Consider the following 11,482-nt stretch of genomic DNA (forward strand, 5'->3'; position numbering starts at 1 on the left):
CCAACATATAACATTCAGTCCAGTACATGTGAGTTAATCATTAATCGTTATTTTTAGATATATGTACATCAAAATTCTTTTAAACTTTTGTAAGTAATGTTGAATAGATATTTGGGGACATATAACTTTTTCTTCTCTTAAATTAGCTCATTTGAATAAATCCCCAGAATATATACTTCTTATTTAATCTTAAATTTATCCATGACTTTCTATTTTAAAAGTTCAGCACATTTTACAAAAGAGAGGACACAAAAAATTGGAAAGCACTTAGGAGGGAAATATATTAAAATAGAACATTTCTGTGTTTTATTTTCTAATGAATCCTAATCAGTTTTGAAGTAGAATTACAGTTTCTATGAAATATAGAAAAAGAAAGAATTCACATTTACTGACACAGGACTACTGAGACTTCCCAGTTCTTGGAGGAATTTGTTTTTTGTTTGCTTGGGTTTTATTTATTTTGCTGTTGTTTGCTTGTTTTTCCCTTGTTACTGCCTTTGGGATATTTTGTTTCTTCTAGCAACTTGAAGTCTTGGTGTGGTTCTTTTAAATGCCCATAAACTTTGAAAAAGTGTAAATTAGTCCCAATTTAAAAGCACATGAAGTATTTTCTCCTGTCAAATAAATAAGGATAATTATGTGTTTAAGATAACTCATAAAATGTAAGGGAATTGTAAGCAGAAAAGGAAAATTTCCTTGTTCAGATTATTATGGAAAAGTGTTCCATGTTTAAGACCTTAAAAAAGAAATGTGTTTATTCCAGAGATAGAAAAGATTCAAAGAGAAAAAAAGAACTTTAAGAACAATCATCTGTTTTTCTATGGGTCACACAGCTTGTGTGACAAAACTGCTCAGTGTTTTGTTTTGGCTCAGGTTGGCAATGTAGAAACCTTTAGATAAGGAAGGGAATCGTTTATTTTGTTAACTTTTAAAAAATGGATGTTTCCAAATTCAGTTTGAGTAAATTAAACCACACCATAGTAGCCCTATGGACACATGTACAAGAAATGGTCAGTAACATTCCTTACACTACACGACTGCTGCCTTTTTGCATTTTTTTGACTCTAAAATCATTTGGTTAAAAGATAATGAACAATTTTGTGTAGTCCCTACTTGGCACAAAATGCAAAATAAGTCCCAGGTTAATTTGGGGGAAGACTGTAGAATTCAGAAAAGGAAATGTTATTTTTCAAAATAAAACAAATTGTAAAAAGCAACAAAAGAGAGAGAACCCACACCTCAATATTATTTAAAGTGGAAATAGTAATAAGACAATTTGATACTTGACATCCACATAGCTTCTAAGTATGCAAATGATTTTAATTCAAAATGCATCAGTTACAATAGCAAACTGCAGGGAGTTCATTCAGTTTTAGCTACAAAACATCTATGCTTTTTAAGATTAAAAGAATGTTTCTATCTAGAAAGCAAGTTGTTTTTGTGTGCTTGTTTAAAATTTTATTCCTGATGATAAGATTAATTGCTGTTACTCCTGTTGCTAGTTAGGATTCCACACACACACCCCCCCCCCAGCTCTCTCAAATATTTCAAAGTGCTTAAGAGGGAATGCTGCTATGATTTTTTATATTTAGGTTTAAAAATTGTATGTACATACCATTTCACTAATATCTCATTATCAAAATTCTCATTAAAAACACTCCCTCTGTCTTCGTGAAACAAACAAGTTTTACAAAGAAAAGGGACCCAGCCTAATAGTATGTTATTTTGGTTGTTTAACTAAATTGAGATATAGTTTTAAAATGATTTCTGATTTTCATGGGTTAACGATATAGAAAGAGTTTTGGTCCACACACCTCTCCCAGAAACACTCTCAAGTTTTTAAGAATTATCTACACAACTTAACTTCCATTCTTCAACATAACCTGAAAGTATTTGGTAAGCATTTATATGCTAAATTGTTGAATATATTTTTATGTTTTTCTTTTCACTTCTAAAATGTGTTTCTACACAAAGTGTGTAGAAAACAAATATTAGAGTTATCTCTAAACTGCTTTGAAATGAGGGTCATGAAGTCCTTCCCTATCTTCCTCTTCCTCCCGCCCCTCCCCCTCCCCTCCCCTCTCTCCCCCCCTTTGTTCCTCCATTTTTCTTGCTACTCCCGACACTGTCAATTCCTCTCCTCCTCCCCCTTTACCTTTACCCTCTTTTTAATTTTTCTTTTTTCTTTGTTACTTCTCTTCCCCTTTTTTTTATTCCCTAGCTCCTCTGCCCCTCAACCCATGTCTTTCCTCTTTTTAATCAATAAACCTATCCCAACTTTCTATACTTTTCTTCATTCCTTCCCTTTTCCTTTTTCCTGTCCCTCTATCACTAACTTGCTGTCATTCAGACTGTTATTTCTGGTGAAGTGGAAGATGCTTGAGTAATTTTGTACACCAAAATAAAAAGCTTGTTACATCTTTTAGGTGAACATCCATGTCATTCAGAGGACAAAGCTCCCTGCTCTCCCAGCATTTATTGTCTGAACATTCACTAGACACTTTTACTTCTTTGTATCATTTTTCTGTGTCTTACATTGCTTATAACAGACTGTGTTTTTAGAATTTTGTGTATCAAATCTTTGAGGGCACAGCCTGTTTATCACCCGAGGAGTCCCAACACAGTGCTGACAGGTGTCCAAAAATATATAGTAAGTATCTTTTGATACTATCTGGAAAGACATGGTCAGTGTGATCAAATAAAATGCTGTGTTCAGCCTGTGATGCTTTTTCTTTTTTCCTTCCTTCCTTCTTTCCTTCCTCTCTCTTTTTCTTTCTCTTTCTTCTTTCTTTTTTCCCCATTTCTATTTTTGTAAATATTATACTCTACAATCATCAGATTAAATACACATAAATTCCGTCATTCTGAAGGCTGATAGGTCTACATCAAGAACAGCAAACAAAGGATATCTTTCAGCTTGTGTCTCCCTAGTCTTGTACCTATGACTGTCCTATTCCAGATGTCTGTGGATGAGCAATCTCTTCACCTTGTGTCTGGATAAGTAGCCCTGGAGTTCTCAACTCAAGGCTTCAGACAGTCAATGTCAACCATCAGTGTTAGTTGGCACAACCCTTTGCCATCCTTATCTCCCTTGATGCCATCCAACCAGGATGACAATCTCAAGGGACAGTCCACAAGCATTTCCTGCCAACAGGTCTCTTAGGGTCTTCTTTCTGGGAATATAGCCAGCACCTCATTAACCATGTAAAGATTTATTATTTTGCATGTCATCCAAAGCATGAGTGTCACCCCTAGACAGCCCTCCATCTCAGTGATTCCCAGGATGTCTGCTACAGCCGCTTCCCATAAGAGATGTTTATTGGATATCTACCTATCAATACAGCTGTGAACACTAAGGAGAAGGCAAACCAATTTTTATAGCAGTCTAAATTAAAGCCAAATTTAAGCAGGTCATGAAAATAGCAAAGTGCTTTGTTTTGTTTTTAATTTATAATACTCATTACTAGCAAGAATATAGTGAAATAAAACATTCCATATGCCTGTGTGGGAGAACAATTTTAAGGCAACAAAACCCTTTAAAAATTCATATTGTTTGGCTCAGAAGTTGCACTTTTGAGTAATTTTTCTAACTAAAATCCGGTATATAGAACATTTTACTCAGCCTTTAAAAAGAAGGAAATTCTGATACCTGCTACAATATAGATGAACCTTGAAAACATGAGGCTAAGTAAAATAAGCCAGGCACAAAGGATAAATATGTATGAGGTACCTAGAATAGTCAGATTCATAGAGGCAGAAAGTAGAATAATGGTTACCAGGGCTTGGGAGGAATGTGTGAGGTGGAGAGTTAGTGTATGGAGGTTCAACTTGAGATGAGGAAAGTTCTGGAGATGGTACTGGGATGGTTACACAACATTTAAACTGTTATGCTACTGAATCTTAAGACACTTAAAACTGGCTAAAATTAACAATTTTATGTATGTATTTTTAAACATTTATTTATCTGAGACAGAGAGAACAAACGGGAGGGGCAGAGGGAGAAAGAGAACAAAATCAAAGAGTTAGTGGGTCAACCAACAGAGCCACCCAGGTATGCCTATGTTATGTATATTTTACCTTTTTTTATTTTTGAAAGATCTTATTTAGGGGCGCCTGGGTGGCTCAGTGGATTAAAGCCTCTGCCTTTGGCTCAGGTCATGATCCCGGGGTCCTGGGATTGAGCCCCACATCGGGCTCTCTGCTCAGTGGGGAGCCTGCTTCCTCCTCTCTCCGCCTGCCTCTCTGCCTACTTGTGATCTCTGTCAAATAAATAAATAAAATCTTAAAAAAAAAAAAAGAAAATAAGAAAGAGCGAGCGAGCACGGGGAGGGGCAGAGGGAGAAGCAGGACTCCTCCCTGAGCAGGGAGCCTGACCTTTACCATGATTTTTTTTTAATACCATGATTTTTAAAGACAAAAATTTTAGCCTTTTCAAAACATCAAGAACAACAAAAAAACAAACAAAGATAGTATTTATCACTGTTAAGGAAAAAAACTGTTAGCAATAGAAATGCTTACCAATAGGGAAGTCTTCAAATAACTTCAAACATAGCCAGTTGGTAAAATATTATGCAGCCATTAAAAATTATGTCCAAGGTTTAGTTGGTTAAGTGTCTGCCTTTGGCTCAGGTCATGATCCCGGGGTCCTGGGAAAGAGCCCCACATCAGGCTCTCCACTTCTCCTTCTCCCTGTATCCCCACCCTGCTTGTGCATACGCATGTACGTGCTCTCTCTCTCTCTCTCAAAAGTAAGTAAATAGGTAAAGATCTCTTTTTTTTTTTTAAGATTTTATATTCATTTGACAGAGATCACAAGCAGGCAGAGAAGCAGGCAGAGAGAGAGGAAGGGAAGCAGGCTCCCCACTGAGCAGAGAGCCCGACGTGGGGCTCGATCGATCCCAGGACCCCGGGATCATGACCTGAGCCGAAGGCAGAGGCTTTAACCCACTGAGCCACCCAGGTGCCCCAGGTAAAGATCTTTTAAAAACATTATGTTTGAAAGGGGTTTAGAAAAACTTAGGGGAAGTTTATGTAAAAAATGCATATCACAACACAAAATTTAGTATTCGTGCTCATATAGTCTGTGTGATTGGAACCATCTTAGCCACAATGACAAAAGCTACGTGTACATTAAAGACTAGAAATTACCTTAGAAAAACTCTTACATATGGATACCTAGAATGTGTACAAGAACATTTCATAGCAGCATTGCTTATAATAACAAAACTTAGAAACCCTACAAATGTCCATCTCCAAGAAGAATGGATAAACAAAGCTGAGTATACGGGCACCTGGGTGGCTCAGTGGGTTAAGCCTCTGCCTTCAGCTCGGGTCATGATCTCAGAGTCCTAGGATCGAGCCCCCACATGGGGCTCTCTGCTCGGCGGGGAGCCTGCTTCTCCCTCTCTCTCTCTCTGCCTGCCTCTCTGCCTATTTGTGATCTCTGTCTGTCAAATAAATAAATAAAGTCGTTACTAAAAATAAATAAATAAATAAAAACCTGAGTATAGTCATACGGTGGAATTTGGGGGCAATCATAATAAAGGAACTTCTGCAATGTTTATCAATGTGAGTGACTTTTACAACTCTGATCAATAAACAAAAACAAAGCCCCAGAGACTGAAGAATATGCAGATAATGGTTCCACTCACAGAAGTTCTAGACTATCCAAAACTAACACTGTGTTGTTTAGGGATGCCTCCAGGAAAGGTTGAACTTTAAAGCAAATGAAGACCTCTGCAACTAACTGCTGGGCAGTTTGTTTGGAGCCGTTTCCCAAGCTGTGGACCAAATGGAAACAATAAAGTTTTTTGCAGAAAAAAAGAAAGCAGAGAAAAGAGAAAAGCAAAGTGAAAAGAAAAGAAAAGAAAAAGGAAAGGAAAAGAAAAGAACGAACATGATAAACAAAATTCCAGAATGTGTTAATTCTGGGAAGTAGCATAGGGATGATAGAGAAGGACCTCACCGGGCACTTCAAAGATACTGGGGATGAATGTTCTAGCTCTCAGACTGAGTGATAGCCACACAAGTGCTTCATCATTCTTTGAAACTATACATGTCCAATTTACACTACTTTGTTAAATATAAATATTTCATAATAAAAATTAATTGAGGGACGCCTGGGTGGCTCAGTTGGTTGAGCAGCTGCCTTCGGCTCAGGTCATGATCCCAGCGTCCTGGGATCGAGTCCCACATCGGGCTCCTTGCTCCGCAGGGAGCCTGCTTCTCCCTCTGACTCTGCCTTCCACTCTGTCTGCCTGTGCTCGCTCTCACTCTCTCTCTCTTACAAATAAATAAATAAAATCTTTAAAAAAAAATTAATTGAAATACTAAAAAGTCTGAAAAACACTGTTAATAGTAACTCTGGCTTTAGGATTAGTGGATTTCTCTCTATTCCTGTCTGTTTCTCTCTTTCTCTTCTCCCTGTTTCTCTCTCGACTCTGCTGTATTTTTTCAGGATTTCTAAGACTATTGCGTTTTTATAACAAAGTTAAAAAAAAAAAAAAAGTCAAATGGATATTCAAACGAATCACCCCAGAATATTTTCACAAACCAAACAGGGAATAGTTTTGGATCATCCATTCTTCTTGATGCAGCCAGAAATCTCCTTCCATTAGCAGCCAAGGTTGAGGGTTAACTGAAACTCACCCTGATCAATCACGGATGTGGCTTGACTTTAGCTAAAGGTCTGATTAATTATACATGTATTCATAATAAACTGAGATGGTGTGTAGTGAGACTCAGGACCGGCATGGTAAACAGGAACCAAGCACCCAGATTCACACCTGCCCAGTCTGTCCTGGACCTTTTGAAGATACACTGTTCCTTTCAACTCCCAATGCACGAACATGTTTGTTTCATTCACTGGAAACCTCTGAGGCTGGAGCCCATTTCTGCCTCATCCGTCTGGGAGTTTCTTGTGAGATCACGCCTCTCAGTACACTAGAAACCTCAGGGCAGGACCCATGTTGTTTCCTTTCTCTAAGTGAGTGGTTTCCATTATGTCCGTCAACTAAGATCTCATTTATTACTTTTCCATGAGCCCAATGTTTTTGAAAAATATTGTCTATCAAAAAATTCCAGCGACCAGGTAATAAATTGTTTATAGATTGAGTGGCTAAGCAGAGCTTCTCTACACAAGTGGCAAGAAGTTAAACTATTTCCACCGAAAGTAAAGGGACTTGGAACTGGAATTTGTCCATACAGCCTTGCCTGAAGCAAATGTCTGATTTGCATGAGATATCCTAACTGACTGAAAACAGTTTAAGGATACCACTGTGCTTGTTACACCTTCTTTCCTTCCTTCTTAGATCCTGCATCTGGCGAGCCTAGGGTTAGAGAAACATTCCTTAGGACCAGCTTTCCCAGTTCCTGGTCTGTGCCCGGGAGAAGAGCTAAAGAGAAAAGACGAGAGAGAGGATGTTGTAAAATGCGGTAAACCCCCAACAGGGTGGCTTCATGGTTTCTACTTTATAGGTTCAACTCTGCTACAGATAGGCAACAAAACCAGGGTTCCAGCCTAGTTGTCCTGGATCCCGTGTTCTTGCTCTTGCCCTTACGTGAGCAAATTTAAAAATCCTCGCGCATGGAGCGCCTGGCTCGGTCCAGGAGCATCCAGCTCTTTATCTTGGGGTTGTAAATTCAAGTCCCTTGTTACGTATAGAGATTACTTAAAAGTAAAATATTCTAGGGGCACCTGGGTGGCTCAGTGGGTTACAGCCTCTGACTTCAGCTCAGGTCATGATCCTAGGATCCTGGGATCCAGCCCCTAGTGGGGCTCTCTGCTCAGCAGGGAGCCTGCTTCATCCTCTCTCTCTCTGCCTGCCTCTCTGCCTACTTGTGATCTCTGTCTGTCAAAAAATAAATAAATAAAATCTTTAAAAATAAAATAAAATATTTTAGGGGAACCCAGGTGGCTCAGTCAGTTGGGCATCAGACTCTTGGTTTTGGCTCAGGTGATGATCTCAGGGGTGTGGGATTGAGCCCCGTGTCAGGCTCTATGCTTTGCAGGAAGTGTGCTTGTCCAGCTTGTCCCTCTCCTTCTGCTTCTGCTTCTCCTCCCCTCCCCCGTCCCCTGCCCCAGCTCACAGTGTTCCCTCTCTCGCTGTCTCTCTTTCTGTCAAATAAATAGATAACAATTTTAAAAAATAACAAAATGAAATATTTTGGGGACACCTAGCTAGCTCAGTCGGAGCATGTTGACTCTTGATCTCAGGGTTGTAAGCCCCATGTAGAGATTAGGTGTAGAGATTACTTAAAAACAAAATCCTAAAAAAATAAATACAGTAAAATACTTTTTTTTTTAAAGATTTTATTTATTTATTTGAAAGAGAGAATTAGAGAGCATGAGAGGGGAGAGGGTCAGAGGGAGAAGCAGACTTCCCGCTGAGCTGGGAGCCCAACACAGGGCTCGATCTCTGGACTCCAGGATCATGACCGGGGCCAAAGGTAGTTGCTTAACCATCTGAGCCACCCAGGCACCCAATAAATACATTTTTTTTTTTTTAATTGAAGGGAGCCATTTTTTTTTTAAAGATTTTATTTATTTATTTGACAGACAGAGATCACAAGTAGGCAGAGAGGCAGACAGAGAGGGGGTGGGGAAGTTGGCTCCCCGCTGAGTAGAGAGCCCCATCCCAGGATCCTGAGATCATGACCTGAGCGGAAAGCAGATGCTTCACCCACTGAGCCACCCAGACGCCCCAGTAAGTACTTTTTAAAACAGATTTTATTGTATTTATTTGACACAGAGAGAGAGAGCACAAGTAGGGGAAACAGCAGGCAGAGGGAGAGGGAGAAGTAGGCTCCCCACTGAGCAGGGAGCCCAACCCAGGAATCCATTGGTATCATTAGCCCAGCCAAAAGCAGATGCCTAACAACTGAGCTACCCAGGCACCCCTACAATAAAATCTTTTAAAAAAAATTAAAAAAAAAAAAAGATTTATTTATTTATTTATTTGACAGATAGAGATTACAAGTAGGCAGAGAGGCAGTCAGAGAGAGGAGGAAGCAGGCTCCCTGCTGAGCAGAGAGCCTGATGCGGGACTCGATCCCAGGACCCTGAGATCATGACCTGAGCCGAAGGCAGCGGCTTAACCCACTGAGCCACCCAGGCGCCCCTAAAAATTTTTTTTTTAATTTTTTTTAATTTATTATTTAAAGATTTTTATTTATTTATTTGACAGAGAGACATCACAAGTAGGCAGAGAGGCAGGCAGAGAGAGAGAGAGGAGGAAGCAGGCTCCCCGCTGAGCAGAGAGCCCGATGCGGGACTCGATCCCAGGACCCTGAGATCATGACCTGAGCCGAAGGCAGCGGCTTAACCCACCGAGCCACCCAGGCGCCCTAAAAATTTTTTTAATTAAAAAAATAAATACAAATCCTAGGAGCACAAGGGTGGCTCAGTCTTTTGAGCATCTGCCTATGGCTTAAGTTATGATCCTGGGATCCTTGGTGGAGAGCCTGCCTCTTCTTCTCCCTCTGCTGTTCCCCCTGCTGTGTTTTCTCTCTCTGTCAAATAAATAAATAAAATCGTCTTAAAAAAAAAAATCCTAGTGTAACCCATACGTATATCATAATTTGTTTTTTTACTTTTTAAAACTTTTTAATAAAAGATTTTATTTATTTATGATTTGACAGAGAGAGAGCACAAGCAGGGGGAGTGGCAAGCAGAGGGAGAGGAAGAAGCAGGCTCCCTGGCCGAGCAAGTAGACAGATGTGGGGCTCAATCCCAGGACCCTTGGGATCATGACCCCAGCGGAAGGCAGATGCTTAACCAACTGAGCCACCCCACAATTTTTTCTTTAAGATTTATTTATTTACTTATTTACTTGAGTGAGAGCAGGGGGACGGGCAGAGGGGGAGGGAGAGAGAGAATCTTCAATCAGACTCCTTGCTCAGTGCAGAGCCCAGCACAGGGCTCAATCCCAGGACCCTGAAATAATAATCTGAGCCAAAATCAAGAGTTAGATGCTCAACGAACTGAGCCACCCAGGCACCACTATCACAATTTATTTTATGCAGAGATGTAAAGACAACTCAGCAGAGAAAGGATAATCTTTCCAACAAATAGTGCTGAAACAACTGGATATTCGTATGCAAAAATACATTCCCTTCCACATCCCGTCCTGTATATAAAAATGAACTCAATCATGTAATTTAACCATTTAGGTCATATAACTAACTGTGAAGACAAAAACTACAAGGCTCCTAGGAGAACACAGAGAGAGAGAGGGTCACCTTTGTGACCCTGAGTTATGCAAAGTTATCTTAGATATGCCACCAAAAGCAAAATTCAAAAAGACAAATTGATAAATTGGAATTAAACAAACAAACAAACAAACAAAACTCCTCTTGCCTCTAGGAGGTAACCGTTGAGGGAATGAAAAGATGAGCCACAGACTGGGAGAAAAACATTTTGTATATCATGCATCTCATTAAGGACTTGTATCCAAAATACGTAAAGAACTCTCAAAACTCAGTATCAAGAGCACAAATAACCCTCTCCCCCCAAAATGGGTAAAAAAATGTAAACAGACATTTAAAGATATTATTTATTTATTTGACAGACAGAGATCACCAAGTAGGCAGAGAGGCAGGCAGAGAGGGAGGGAAGCAGGCTTCCCACTGAGCAGAGAGCCCGATGTGGGGCTCCATCCCAGGATCCTGGGATCATGACCTGAGCTGAAGGCAGAGGCTTTAACCCACTGAGTCACCCAGGCGCCCCTATGTTTAACTTTTTAAGAAGCTGCCAAACTGTTTTCTTTTCTTCCCCTGGAGCTCAATAAAAACTTTTAATTATACGTCAGAGACTTTGTTCAGTGCAAGAGTGAACGTCCGCTGTTCATGTTCACGAGTTCACTTTATCAAATGTCAATTACATCAAAAATACAGAACGTTTCACGAATTTGTGTCTCACCTTCATTCGGGAACCTTGCTAATCTCTTCTGTATCATTCCAATTTTAATACATGTGCAGCTGACGCAAGCACTGCCAACCCGTTTTCTGAAGTGGTTGTAACATTTGACCTGTGAAATATAAGTTTAGGGGCGCCTGGCTGGCGCTACATTGGTCTCTCTGCGCAGCGGGAAGCCTGCTACCCCCCTCTCTCTGCCTGCCTCTCTGCCTACTTGTGATCCCTCTGTCAAATAAATAAATAAAATCTTTTTTTTTTTTAAGTTAAACATATCCCAATCCCCGGTATTTACCCAAGAAAAAGGAAAGCATATGTACATAAAATAACTTCTCCACAAACGTTCACAGTGGCTTTATTTGTAATAGCCCCAAACCGAAACGACCTAAATGTCCATCAACAGGTAGATGATAAACCAAGTGTAACATATCCATAAGATGAAGAATATTATTCAGCAATGAAAAAGAGTACACTATTGATCACGTTACAACTGAAACTCAAAATCAGTATGCTGAATGAAAGAAACCAGACAGAAAAGAATACATACTATATGATTCCATTTATATAAAA

The 11,482-nt window shown here is 39.7% G+C and overlaps 1 non-coding gene across 1 annotated transcript; it reads right to left on the reverse strand.

Moving 5' to 3' along the window:
• Positions 1 to 10,883: 10,883 nt before the first annotated feature.
• LOC116578581 lies at positions 10,884 to 10,990 on the reverse strand. The gene has a single exon (XR_004280952.1). It is a non-coding gene; the product is annotated as a U6 spliceosomal RNA (small nuclear RNA).
• Between the last annotated feature and the right edge of the window lie 492 nt (positions 10,991 to 11,482).

Source organism: Mustela erminea, chromosome 18 (assembly GCF_009829155.1).
Source record: "Mustela erminea isolate mMusErm1 chromosome 18, mMusErm1.Pri, whole genome shotgun sequence".
In the NCBI taxonomy this organism is placed as follows: domain Eukaryota; kingdom Metazoa; phylum Chordata; class Mammalia; order Carnivora; family Mustelidae; genus Mustela; species Mustela erminea.